Raw genomic sequence first — 15,277 nt, 5'->3', positions numbered from 1 at the left:
AATGAAAATTGATGGATGTTCATTTTACTAGGTGTGTGGATGATTATTTTTATTATAAACCCATGGTTTGATGGGGAAGAAGCTTGGCGACGCTAAGGCTGGCTGGTAAGGGAAGGATTGACGGCGCATGAGGGTTTGGGGAGAGGTATGTGGCGGTAAAAGCGTTAAAAGGTGCGTGGATGGTAAAGTGTAGAAGGTGAAAGTAGAGTTTTTGGGAGGGTAATTTGTGATGGACTGTTTTTTTTTTTTTTTAACCTTATGTGGGCAAGAAATGCAACCCATTGTTCATGTTGTTTACAATCTCCATTGTCTACCTAGCGAAACTCTAATTTAAAAATATGCACAAAGTATCCAGCCATCAAATGATGCGTTCTCCGTTAACGAAAGTGTCTAATGTAACAAACAGAGAAATATATGTGGCAAATAGAGATGCCTAGTTAGACCCATTCCCAAATTCTACAATTCATTAACCCTAATTTCCAATTTCAAAATCAGAATGTGATGCATTTGAAGAGATAGAGGTTCAAGCATGGATGGAGTTGGAATGAAGCGAAGGTCTGCACAAATGGCAGAAGAATGCAACGATAGGTGCGAAGAGTATGCTTCGAAGCGGTATGATAGTACGTGTCTTTTCTCTCTTGTTGGTGTTGCTCTGAAACTGAAGACGAATGCTAACTCGGTAAGATAGTTCTTTCGGTTCCCACTGTGGAAAGTAACCATGATTTGTTTTTTCTTTTCAATGGGTTTTCGTTATTGTTCCTATTTTAATATTTTTTTCGCACCTTTTGATTCATCACTATTCTTCATCGCTTTTTAATGGATTAATGAATTGGAAGAGAAATACATAGTTGAAGAGGAAGAATATTCTTGGAACAACAAACCCATGGTCTTTTCACGTGAAAAACTCAAAAAGAAGAGCATTAGAAAGCTATCTGAATCAGTGAAGTGTGAGGACATAGTCTCCATAGTGCTGCCTATTTTTACTAAAGAATTGAAAGAGAAATTGAAGAGAATTAAAAATTTTTCTAATCATGATATGTATTGGGGTTGTAATTGGTGTCTTCATTAATTTTATTGCTCTATTTAAGAATTGATTTGTACTAATGCTAAATAGTATATGAAGAGTAAATGTCAATTATTGGAGTGTATTTATAGAACACTTGTAGTACAAACTTCATAATTAGTATTCAAATATAGTGTATGTGATTACATTAACCATAACAATTTACATAACATTTATCAGCAATCCCTAAAAAAATAAATTAACATTCTCTGTAATTCAAACATAACCTATGATCAAGTGAAATTATTTAGATGACATAAGCTAAATAATGTACCATAACAAGTACTAAACAGAGTCAAACACAAGTAATCTAATCCAATAACTTCCAAAACAACTTAAACAATTCATCCAAAAAGCTCATTAACACCTAAAAAAATGCTAAATTAGTTCCACAATATTAAAAGATCCTAATACATTGGTTTCATGTCCAGTAGTTTGATCTTCCTCAACTTGGGGTGTCTCAGTTAGCAGTACATTAGTGGTCTTTTTACCATTGTTGTTTTCATCATGCACCTCAGAAACAACATTACCCTTCTCTTGATCCTCATCTTCAGTACCATTGTACTAATCCTCTAGTACCTCATATTCTCCCTGTCTTTCATCATTAGCACAAACATCCTCATCATCTACCTGTATAACTTCTACATCATCATTAGATACCTTAACTTGATCTACGTACTCAGAATTTTCTACAACAGGATACTAAAAAATATAAGTGAACCCTATTACCATTTTTTATAGCTGTCTCATACATACTAACATCATCATCCCTCTTAAGCGGCCTTAAGCTATTTGATAAGCCAAAACTAGGTTCCAACCAATAAACTTTCTTAATTCCAGTGTAATCTAAATCGAGAAATAACCTTCTACCAGAAATAAATTACAAATATCCACACATACCCTGTCAATGTTGCTAAGAGAGTAACAATATTTTTAGAATATTGCCTTCCACCCTTTTGATTGCTCTCTAACCTACCCATGTGGTGCATTATGAATGTTATGAGTGATGACATCTGAAACTCCAAGAAAATAAGTGACACATTTTAATACTAATAGAACTCCAATCAACTACTAAAATTATTCTTCCGAAACATAAAAAAAAAAAGAAACTAACGAAACCGTAACCAATGCAATACAACAAACAACTTATATACCTGAAAACAAAATTTTAACGCCCAAAAATCAACACGGTCACATACTTAGTTGTCATTTTTTTTTTATCAAAAACCATATAACAACAACATAAACGACATAAAATTCCTAGCAGAGAAGATAATATGTGTACTTTGTCAGATGAACAACCACCAAGATGCGACAATGTCTCTCCAAACCAACGACGCAGCACGATGGATGGATGATGGTGACTCGATCTGAAAGAGAAGATGGAGAGACGACAATAACTTCAGCGTTAATCCTTTTACTCTCTTTGACCCTTTTTTATAGTGTTAGTCTGTTAGAATGTTTTAACTTCTGTATATTATGGGAATTAGGTTATTAATTGGGAATTAGGATTAATGAATTGGAAAATTTAAAAATAGGTTCAGCCAGATATTTTTGTTTGTCACATATGTTTTTTTGTTTGTCATCATATCAGATACTTTTATTAATGGAGAACACATCATTTGATGACTGGACATTTCATGCACGTTTTTAAATTATTCAAGGTTATTTTTGTTAATAATTAAAGTGAGAGTTATTATTTTCAACGTTTGAATAATTCAAAAATATTTTTTATGGTTAATCCTTCTTTCATATATGTGTCATGCCTTTAGTATTTAGAGAGGTTAGAATTAAGAGAAAAACAAAAAAATGTCAATCGTATTGATGATTGAAATTGTTAGAGAATCATTAGAATCAATTCAGATCAATTAGTATCGCCTATATTTATATAGTATATCTGTACATTAATTGTAGGATTCTATGTCTTTATTACCTTGATTCATTTAGCACCTATAAATACCCCTTGTATATTGTACCTCTTGACACAACTCAATAATACACTTTTCAGATTATTTTCTCAGTCTCTTGTTTCTAACATGGTATCAAGAGCTTAAGTCTTTTTTTTTTCGATGAATATTAGTTCATAGCCCATTTTTTTTCCTTTCCGCCAGTGTTCTTTGGCCTCTTTTTTCGTTCCCTTTTCGACGCTTTGGTTCGTCACCCCCGTAACCATCTTGTTCGTCTTGTCGCCGTGATTCCAACGCAACCAAAACCGCCGCCAAACACGCCTCCACGCGCCACCGAAAGACACTGCCACGACCAGGTTGATCTTCCTTCCAGATTCCACCCGTGCCTCTTTGCTCTCGTTTTTCGATCTGTTAACGACGCTTTGGTTCGTCACCTCTGGCATCATCGTGTTCTTCTCTCCGTCAGCTTTCCAACGCCGCCAGAGGCCACCGAACGCGCCTTCACGCGCCGCCGGAACGTTGCTGTCCACCACCATTCTTTTCTCATCCAGAAGTTTTAGCAGCCGTTGGATCTTGGTGCAGATCGAACGTCCCTGGAGCGTCCACGTATCGCAACGCAAGCTGTCTGGGTAACCCTGACCTGCGACGACCCGACCCGACCCTCACTTTGATCCACGTGCCACCCAGTCGCTAGCGTGTCTCCTTCCGCTTATCAGGCGCTGCCACGTGTTGTCACATCGCTGACGTGGCACTGACGTCACCGCTGACGTCACCGCTGACGTGGCAGACAAGTGGACCCTCCCTAAGGTTTTTTGGTGAGCTCTTTCCGATTCTGCACTCCGATTTCTCATTTTCTGCTCCGAAATTGCCGTTTTCTCTTCTCTCTTTGATCTTTGTGACTGCTATCATAGAAAAGCCAGATGTTTTTGCTGCCACCAACAGAAAGGGTAAATTCTGTCGAAACTGTAACCGTTCTGGGCACCTCTTTCCCGACTGTCCTTCTGTTGAATGTCGCACATGCCACCAGAAAGGTCATATTAGCTACCATTGTTCACAACTGTTCTGCCGTTACTGCAAGCTCTCGGGACATTTAATTACTGTCTGTCCTACTCACCCACCACGTCCTAGTCCACTCAACTCGTCTCCTGTCTCTCTTTCTAATATTGCATCTCTTCTTCAACGTCTTCTCTCTATTTCTGGTAATACTCCTGCTGCTTTTTTCACCCCTCCAGGTAATTCTAAATGGTATTTTGACTCGGGTTACTTTAATCACATGTCTCCATTGCGTAATATTTTCTCGTCCATGTCTACCACTACAAATGGACCTTCTGTCAATACTGCAAATGGCTCCCTCTTGCACGCAACACACAAGGGTTCTATATCCCAGTCAAATCTTAATCTTCTTGATACTTATTATATTCCCAAATTAAACTTCAATCTTATTTCTGTTCGTCAACTTGTTGATTTGGGTTTTGAAGTCACTTTTTCTGTTTCTGGTTGTAGTGTACAGGATCCTCGGACGGGACAAATCATTGGGACTGGACGTAAGGTCGGAAGCTTGTTTGAACTCGAGAATCTTCATATTCCTCCTGTGCCAAATCTCTGTGCTGCTTCTTCTCCCTCTACCCTCCACTTATGGCATCAGCGTCTTGCCCACACCTCCTTAGGAAAACTGCGTCCTCTTGTCTCTCAGGGTGTTTTAGGTCAGGTTCCAAATGAATCTTTTGATTGCATTTCTTGCCAAACTGCCAAACAACCTGCTTTATCCTTTCACAATAATTCATCTCTTGCTTGCTCTCCTTTTGATCTCATTCACTCTGATGTTTGGGGCCCCGCTCCCACTGCCTCTATGGGCGGAGCTCGATACTTTGTCGTTTTCATTAATGATTATTCCCGTTTTACTTGGGTTTATTTGATGACTAATCGCCATGAGTTACCTCAGATCTATATCAACTTTGCCACTATGATTAAAACTCAGTTTTCCAAGGTCATTAAGGTTTTCTGACGTGATAATGCTATGGAATACCGTGATTCTAAACTCTTAGCCTTTCTTGCAGAATAGGGTACTTTGTCTGAGTTTTCTTGTCCCGGTACATCTCAACAAAATGGTAGAGCTGAACGCAAACACCGTCACATTCTTGACTCTGTCCGTGCAATGCTCCTTTCTTCTTCGTGTCCTGAGCGTACTTGGGGTGAAGCTGTTCTTACTGCTGTTCATGTTATCAATAGACTCCCTTCTTCTGTTCTTGGTAATGTTACTCCCTTTGATCATCTTTATCATACCTCCCTAGATTATAGTTCTCTTCGAGTTTTCGGTTTTGTATGTTTTGTTCTTCTTCAGCCTCATGAACATAGTAAACTTGAACCTCGAGCTCGTATGTGTTGTTTTCTTGGTTATGGCACTGAACACAAGGGTTATCGTTGTTGGGATCCTCTCTCTAAACGTATTCGTATATCTCGTCATGTTGTCTTCTGGGAGCACCACATGTTTTCTCGATTATCATCTTTTGAGTCCATTCCTACTACTCAGTCACCTTTGTTTACTAACCCCAATGTTGATCTTTTTTCTAGTGATGATTCTACAGATTCTATCTCGAGTGACCCTCCACAGTCTCCTGTTCTTCCGCCTTCTCCATCTCCTGATGATTCCAGACCGGACGATGATCCTGCTCCTACCGTCATGCCTTCTCCTCCCGCTCGTTCTTCTAGGGTAAGGAATCCACCTCCTCATCTTCTTGATTACCATTGCTTTTATACTATTCTTCATCAACATGAACCTAAGACATTCAGAGAAGCCTCCTCAAACCCAAATTGGCAACAAGTAATGCAAGAAGAATTACAGGGACTTGAAAAAGCACACACTTGGGATCTGGTTGATCCTCCTTCTAATCAGGAAGTTGTGGGTAGTAGATGGGTATACAAGATCAAGACTCGCTCTGATGGCTCTATTGACCGTTATAAGGCCCGCTTGGTTGCCCAAGGTTGTACGCAAGAGTATGGTATTGATTATGAAGAGACTTTTGCCCCTGTCGCTCGTCTTACGTCTGTTAGAGCTCTTCTTGCCATTACCGCGGTTAAAAAATGGTCTCTCAGTCAGATGGATGTGAAGAATGCATTTCTTAATGGGGATTTGAAAAAGAAAGTCTATATGAAACCACCTCCGGGATATCCTTGTCCTTCTAATAAGGTTTATCTCCTTCGCAAGGCACTTTATGGACTTAAGCAAGGTCCTCGTGAATGGTTTGACAAGTTCAGCACTACCATATGCAGTCTTGGTTTTACTTCTAGCCCTCATGAGAATGCGCTCTTCATTCGTAAAAGCGAACGTGGAGTTGTTCTTCTACTTTTGTATGTTGATGACATGATCATTACTGGTGATGATATTGATGGTATCTCTGATCTCAAGGCCTCACTTCACCGTACCTTTGAGATGAAAGATCTTGGTTCTCTCATCTATTTTCTTGGTCTCGAGGTCATCTCCACCGATGATGGTATCTATCTTTCTCAGGCTAAGTATGCTTCAGATCTTCTTGCTCGCGCTGGGATTACAGATAGTCGCACTGAGTCTACTCCTCTTGAGCCTAATGTTCGATTTATATGGATGGCACTGTTTTGGATAATCCGATTCTCTATCGACAGTTAGTTGGCGGTCTCGTCTACTTGACTGTCACCCGACCAGACATCGCCTATCCGGTTCATGTACTTAGCCAGTTCTTGTCAGCTCCTCGTACTACTCACTATGCGGCAGTTCTTCGCATTCTTCGCTACATCAAAGGCACTCTATTTCATGGCCTTTATTTTTCTGCCCATTCCTCTTTGTCTATTTAGGCTTACTCCGATGCTGATTGGGCTGGTGATCCCACTGATCGTCGTTCTACTACTGGTTACTGTTTATTTCTTGGCGACGCTCTCATTTCTTGGCGTGCTAAGAAGCAAATGTTCACTGCTCGCTCAAGCACAGAAGCTGAGTACCGTTCCCTCGCTGACACCATTGCTGAAGTTATCTCGGTTCGTTGGCTTCTCGAAGATTTGGGTGCTCCTCAGTCGTCCCCTACTGATGTTTTTTGTGATAACCGCAGTGCTATTCAGATCGCCCATAATGATGTGTTTCATGAACGCACCAAACACATTGAGATTGATTGTCACTTTGTTCGGCAACGTATCCTTATTGATGTTGTTCGTCTCATTGCTGTTGGAACACTAGATCAGACTGCGGATATCTTCACGAAACCTCATCACCCGACTCGTTTTCGGACTTTGTTATCCAAACTCAAGTTGGTATCCTTAACTCCCACTTGAGTTTGAGGGGGGATGTTAGAGAATCATTAGAATCAATTTAGATCAATTAGTATCGCCTATATTTATATAGTATATCTGTACATTAATTGTATGATTCTATGTCTTTATTACTTTGATTCATTTAGCACCTATAAATACCCCTTGTATATTGTACCTCTTGACACAACTCAATAATACACTTTTCAGACAGTCTCTTGTTTCTAACAGAAATTATATTCTATTTTTTTTGTCATAAAATTATTAGTCTCAAATTTTAAATAAATCCAAAAAAAATATGAATGATTGTAAACTCCTAATTTTTTTTTAAACTTGGGTAGTTGGAGACTTGGAGTTAGTGTCACTCCATCAAAATTCAAAAACACTAAGACACGTGGCACTTAATTAAAGAGTGATAATCATGTCTGATCGAACTAATCATTTAATTTGACTAATTTTGTTGGAAAAATATCTTATAGTGATACGTGCGTGGAAGATGAGACACACACTGGAACGAAAAGTTGTTGGATAATTAAGAACACTCACTTTATCATTTTGGTAGATAGATTCTGATTGTTGGAGAAAGTGGACGAATCAGATTCGCATTTTCCACAAATGATTTTCTCTTATAAACATTGACACATACTAAATTGGAAAAAGAAAAATACTAGATAAATAAATTGATTTTGTAATAAGTTCGATCAATTTTTTTATTTTTATATTTTTATTAAATTTTTTTAAAATAATACTATATAGTCAATAAATATTATTATTTTTATCCAGTAATAATTTGTATTATATATAAAAGATTTAAATCTTTTAAATTTTGAATTTCACTTTAGAAGGTAAAATGTGATATCTCACTATTTATTTTATAGGTGGGACTAAAAAAAAATACGAAAAAAATTATTTAAGGGTGAAAGATCACACTTTATCCTCTAAAGTGAAAATTTAAAATTAGAGAATCCAAATTCATATATAAATAAATTTTACACACACAAAAGATATAATTTATACTTATATTTATTAAAATTTTATACATATAAATTAATATAATTTGTACATATATTTTTTAAAATTTATATACATAAATTAATAAAATTTATTTATTAAAAATAATTTAATATTTATATTGACTAAATAATAATAAAAAATATTAAAAATTGTTAATCTTCAAATTTTTTTTTATTTTTTTATTATTAATCTTTAAATTATTAAATCAATTTAATTAAATTTAATTATTAAAATAATTTAACCATATAACATTATGGCTCCAAAAGTCTCGTTGAATTTGTGGGATTGGAGGATGAGCAGACAAAACGAAAAACAGATTTTGTTAATTTGAAAAAAAAAAAAACAGAATCTGTTATTTAACAATTAAAAGTTCGTTTGAAAAGTTTTAAAAGTAATTTTTTTGAGTTTTTAATTTATAAAAAATAGTAGTGTTAATATCTGGTGTAATTTTTAAAATTAAATTATATCTTTTTAAAAAACTATTTATGAATTTATAAAAAAAATTAAAAAAAATGATTTCTATTATAATATTATTATTTTTTATCACATTTTATAAATAAATATTTTTAAAACAAAAAATTTAAACATAAAATAATTTTTTATAAGTTATTTTTAATATAATTATTTATTATTTAAATTATTTTTTTAAATAAATTAATTGAATTATTTATCCAAATTGAATCTAATAAAAAAAAATTATTATAATAATCTCTCCTTTTTCCTCTTAACCCTCTTTTCAAAGAATAATCCTTTCACACCACTAGACACGATGACATTGACCATACAATAATAATCCCCGGACCCCATAATATAATGTTTCTTATACATAAGACATTGCATATAGTTGTTCACGTGTGAGATGTGACAATCATAATTTAACCACTAACAAGAGGGGCTTAGCAATTTATAACAACTTTCTTTCTCACAAGATCAGCCTCTCAAGACCAGATTAAATCGACCGGTTCGATGCGGTTAAGAACCGCCACTAAATTGGTCTGATTTAAGATAATAATCGCTAGACAATAATCGATCATCAAAAACTGAAAAATTAGTTAGATGCAAATTTTTTATGATTAACTTATTTAAAATAATAAATTATAATTTTTTTTCTAAAAAATTATATATTTTATATATAAATATATTATTTTATTATATTAAGTTTAACTCAAGTTGAACTATATTTAATCTTTTAAATCTTTTAACCTTTAACTTTAACCATGCATTCGACCGATTTAATTTTCAAAAAGAAACTTAACGTACTACATACTACTGTAGTTGTTATAGAATCTGTGATATGACCGTAACATTTTGTCTTAAATAAGCATGGTAATATTTGAATTTGAATTTAATAAAAAAAAATTAAAATAATAACAACATAGCAATAAAATTTAAATTAGTATATATACATAATCACAAATATTACAATCTAATATATATATATTAGATATTACTATTTCTATTAAAAAGATATTACTATCTATTTGATTATTTAATCTATTTAAAATTCTATCTAATTTTAAAAAATTTCATTATTCTACCCGATATTAAAATAATAACATATTGTATGAAAAAAATCTTTTATATTTTAAAATGAGATATATAATAGAACGATAATATTATATAATCAATTAAATTATATTGATAATTAATTTCAATCAAGCAAGTTTAATAACTTTTTGGATAACTAGAAAATTTAATTAAAGAAGAAAGATCAGAGAAGATACATAAAGAAAAAAAAGACTTAATTAAATTTAATTAGTTACAAAAATAACTTGTTTACTTAAATGGACGAGCAAGTGACCAATACCTAGCTAGTAGCCACCCAACAAATTTTGTATTCGACCATAGCAATTACCATCAATGAATCGATCCGCAGGAGACTTTCCATGCAATAGGATCAGTGTGGTTCACCTATAATTTGCTAGCACAATCAATGCTCAATCCACAATTAAATTAGGTTATAAGTCGAGTGGTTATTGAATTCACTTGTCCAAGCAAATAACGATATTATTTGAGTCTCATCTTTTGTAATTAATAATTTATTAATTTTAAATAAAATTTAAATTTGTCATGAATTAGTCATTTTTTCTACCAAATTAAAAAATATCACAAGAAAAAAAAAGTCAAAGCTCAATAAACTGCATTCTATGTTCTGGTTCTCATGGTCCATTTTTTTTTATTTATCACGATATCTTTCAATTCGCGGATCTGAACTCTATTTATGATTTGTCGTTAGTCGATGAATTACTGCATGCACAAGACTGAATTCGAATTTCCAACACTTACTTAAGCGGACGAGTGAGCTGACCATTTGACCAACCCAAATTAGTTTCATGGTCCATTATATTACATAGATAAGAAGATAAGATGTACACAGGGCTTACTCACAAACCTGCCACGTAACTCAAAGATCAATCAATTTTGCTGGTACCCGGACCAGGATTAATTAATTATATTGCTTAGATTAGATGGGAAAATAATTTAATTTGCATACCTATGATTAAGAAAATACCGTGTGTTGAATTTAGGCTATGAGCATGGGTGTTCACCAATTAAAAATATATGTATTTTATGCAAATGATTGTGAGGAAGATCACATGCATCAAATAAATAGTAACAAACAAGCTTTTCACGAAGAACACGACACTTAATAATTAGTTGAAAGGGAAACTACAGAAATTGAATCAAGGACGATTGCATAGTCCCTCAAATTAGTTTTGTTGGAGTTTAAAACTCCTATATATTCAAATAACACCTCCTCCCTCCAATATTTAAGAATTTGGCTTCTCTAACCTAATCTCATTTCATGTTCTTTTTTTATTATTTCTATTTTTACTTTTTATTTTTATATATATTTCTAAATATTAATAGAAAAACATTACTAAATAATATTGTTAGCAAAAAGCAAAAAAAATATATCACTATTTATTTAAAAAAAAAATTGTGTCACAAATTTATTTTTCTAAAAAAAAAATAAAGTTATTTAAATATATACATAAATGATATATATATATATATATATATATATATATATATATATATATATATATATATATATATATACTTTTCACACAAGAATTTCTTTTTTTTTTATTTAAAACATGAATTGTGTACACGTGTTTTTTTCTCTATCTTATATTTAAATTTTTTCTTTTGGATACAAGAAAATCAAATATTGTGACTTTTTGGTCATATAAATTCTAATATTATATTATGAAATTATTTTTTTTTAATTTAAGTTTTTATTAGGTAAACAAACATGAATAATTACATATATATAACAAATTATAATAAACATATAAATTATATTTTAAAGGTTTAAATCAAAATAATGTTGACGAGTTAAACTTCAAAATGGTCTCTAAGATTGGCGTCGTGCACTAAAAACATTTATGATATTCCAATTGCACCAATTACGTCCCTGAGATTGACAAAAATGCACCATATTAGTCCCTCACTCATTTTCCATTAATGACTTGATGACATGACTTGATGACGTGGTCCATTAGTGACACGTGTCACTCCATGATTTGGTCACGTGTAATGGTATGATGATGTGTTGACCAGTGACACGTGGCATGCTGATGTGGATGGTTGTGCCACGTGTCACAATGCTATCTGGCCACGTGTCGCAATCGTATTCATCCACGTGTCATCCATTATGCCATCATTGTAGATGCACCAAATTAATCCCTCACTTTGCATTAAGTGACTTAATTTAGGCCCTAAAATTGAATGTCATGCACCAGACTAGTCCCATTCACCAGTTTTTCTCCTTTTTTAAAAAATTTAAAATTTTTAATATCTTGGATGCACTAATTTCAATTCTATTTTTTCACATATCGTTTAAATACAAGTGTTTTTATAAAAAATTTTAAGATGTTAGTTTTAATTATATAATTTTTTTCTATAATAATTTAACATTGATAAATTTTGTAATATATAAATATATTATTATAAAAAAGAATTATACGATTGATTAGACACATTTTTTTTTATCAAAAAACGTGTTTTTAACAAGAAATTCAGAATTAAAATACACATTTTTTTCGATTCTTATGAAATAAACGCGTTTCCCTTTGTGTGTAAATGGGCTAGACTAAAGGCACTTCAAGCACCCCCACTACCATCTTCAAAAGAGGTCGGAGATGGTAGTGGGGGTGTTTAAAATGTCTTCACGTTAACTCTAAGACGACGGTTAGGGATACTCGCAAGAGAAAAATATATTTTATAAAAGCACTTGTATTTAAATAATATGTGAAAAAAATAGAATTGGAATTAATGGATTCAAAGATATTGAGAATTTTGAATTTATAGAAAAAAGGAGAAAAAACTAGTGAAGGGACTAGTTTAGTACACGACATTCAATTTTAGGGACTAGAATGAGTCACTTAATGCAAAGTGAGGGACTAATTTGGTGCATCTATAATGATGACATAATAGATGACACGTGGACGAATACGGTTGCGACACGTGGCACAAACAGATACGTGGACAAATAACATTGCGACACGTGGCACAATCATCCATATCAGTATGCCATGTGTCACTGGTCAACACATCATCATACCATTACATGTGGCCAAATCATAGAGTGATACGTGTCATTAGCAGGCCAAATCATCAAGCCATGTCATCACGTCGTTAATGAAAAATGAGGCAGGGACTAACATGGTGTATTTTTGCCAATCTTAGGAACGTAAGGAATCTCAGGAACAATTTTAGTGCATGACACTAATCTCAGAGACTATTTTGGAGTTTAACTCTAATGTTTTTTTTGGTGACTAACTCTAATGTTAGATATATGAAATAATATAGTTTTACATCAAACTAAAGAACTAAACGGATTATTAATTTCAAAAATGAGGAACCAATTTAATAGTGTCTACTATTGCATTTAAATATTGCTCTGTTATTCATCTATTAGATATGGTCACTAGATTGATCTTTAAATATGACAAATAATGGTTGATTTAGTAATCAATATGTTAAATTAATAACCAATTTATTAGTGACAAATGATTTAGTGAAAAAAAAGTCGTGTTGCTTTATTTATATAAATAGTCTAAAAACCCTTATTTATGTTCACAAAAAAAATAACCCTTATTTATTAGTTGTTGAAGAAAAATAATGGAAGTAGCTTTCATGTAAAATTTAGCATACGTATCTTGATTTTATCTAAAATATATTCTAATTTAATTATTAAATTGTTGAATTTAATTTATTATTTAAGTAAAAAGCCTAATGTAAATAATTGAAAAATAATGATCGAGTATATCTAAATTATCTATGAACAAATTATTATATGAATAATAAAAATTAGTGGACCACTTATTTATTTATGTTATGGACAGAACATAGGCACTAATGTGGCTAACCGTTTCATACTAAACCGTTCATTCATGAGGGGAATGTGTTAGAGAATTGAAAAAATGATATCATGGCCTGGTGAATAGTATTTTTATAAATAGTAATTTATATTAAAAAATAAAGACCTTATATATAATGCATACTTCTTTAAAAAATTTAGTTATAATAATTATTCTTGACCAAAGAAATTTTTTTGAAAAGAAAGAGAAATTTACAACGGCTAAATTTGTTTTCTCATAAAAGAAAATTGACAACTAACGCGTGCCATGTTATAATTCGACAAAAAAAGAGCTAACAATGCAAGAGGGGGATATTCCATCAACCAGTACAGATTTTAGAGAATTATGGAAAGATATATAGAGTCTTCAGATCCCATAAAAAATTAAATTATTCCTATGGAGAGTAGTACATAATATTATTCCTGTCAATTACAATTTGTGTAAAAAAAGAATTGCTAAGGATCCTAAATGTCAAATTTGCATGGAAGAAGTGGAAACGACCAAACATGTTCTGTTGCTTTGTCCATGGACAAGAACAGTATGCTTCGGGAGACAATCTCATTGTTTTCCAACCAAAGAATCAGTGACAAACTTTGGTGCATGGCTAATGGAGATGTTTAGAAAAATAAAAACACAGGGGAGAGGACAATGAAATCAGGATGGCCAGGATTGGATTCATGTGCTGGGAGATATGGAAAGTAAGAAATAATGCAACTTTTCAACAGGCAAAAATCAATCCACAAGTAACAATTATAAAAGCAAATATGATGGAATCAGAATTCATAGCAGCCAACAAAACAGAAGAAACAACTCAAGCCATAACAACAACTCAATCAAGACGAAGGGGATGAAAGCAAATGTTGATGCAGCATACCAAAAAGCAAACAGGGGAGGGTGCCTTAGCGGTAGTAGTCAGAGATCAGACAGGAAGAATCATCACCGGAACAACAGAGAAGATCAAGGTCTCGTCTAGTCTAGCAGCAGAGGCACATGCAGTTAGAGGAGCACTAATTTTGGCAAAAAATCTTCAAATAGAGCAAATAATAATATAATCTGATAGTCTCACCTTAGTCCAAGCTGTGAAATGAAGGCCAGAATTGGAGAGATAGAACCAATTCTTAGAGATATTCAATGCTTCGCTTCAGAAATCCCAAAAAGTGGTTTCACATGGATTCCAAGAGAAGGAAATTTTTTGGCACATCAAGTAGCGAAGAAGTGCTTGAAGGATGAACTAACGGCAAATTGGACATGAAATTTGAAGGGAGATCTAAAACAAATTGCATTTTTAGAGGCTCGGGGCTTGAATAGTTGTATCCGTTGGGATCGAACCGAGGGCCAAGAAATACAGCAAGAGACAAAAAATCTGGCCGTCGGAGATAGAAGAGGAAGGCAGCGGACTGGTCCGGATTTGACAGAACAGATGAATTTTGAAAACGGAAGAAGACCTCACGCAATGCAAGGTCCAGCGGCGCAGGAAGAGAGGGAACAAATCACTTCGTTCAGGCCGGGCGATAAACGCGAAGCTTTATTGAAACTCGACAGCAAGATATCTTCAATAGGGGCGATAATGGAAGAAGATGTTGTGGGCATCGTAGCAAACATTTCAGAAGAACTGATGGCGACAGATACCAACCAGCGAAGACTTCGTC

Source organism: Arachis hypogaea, chromosome 19 (genome assembly GCF_003086295.3).
Source record: "Arachis hypogaea cultivar Tifrunner chromosome 19, arahy.Tifrunner.gnm2.J5K5, whole genome shotgun sequence".
Taxonomy (NCBI): Eukaryota; Viridiplantae; Streptophyta; class Magnoliopsida; order Fabales; family Fabaceae; genus Arachis; species Arachis hypogaea.
Note: the sequence above shows the minus strand (reverse complement) of the source record.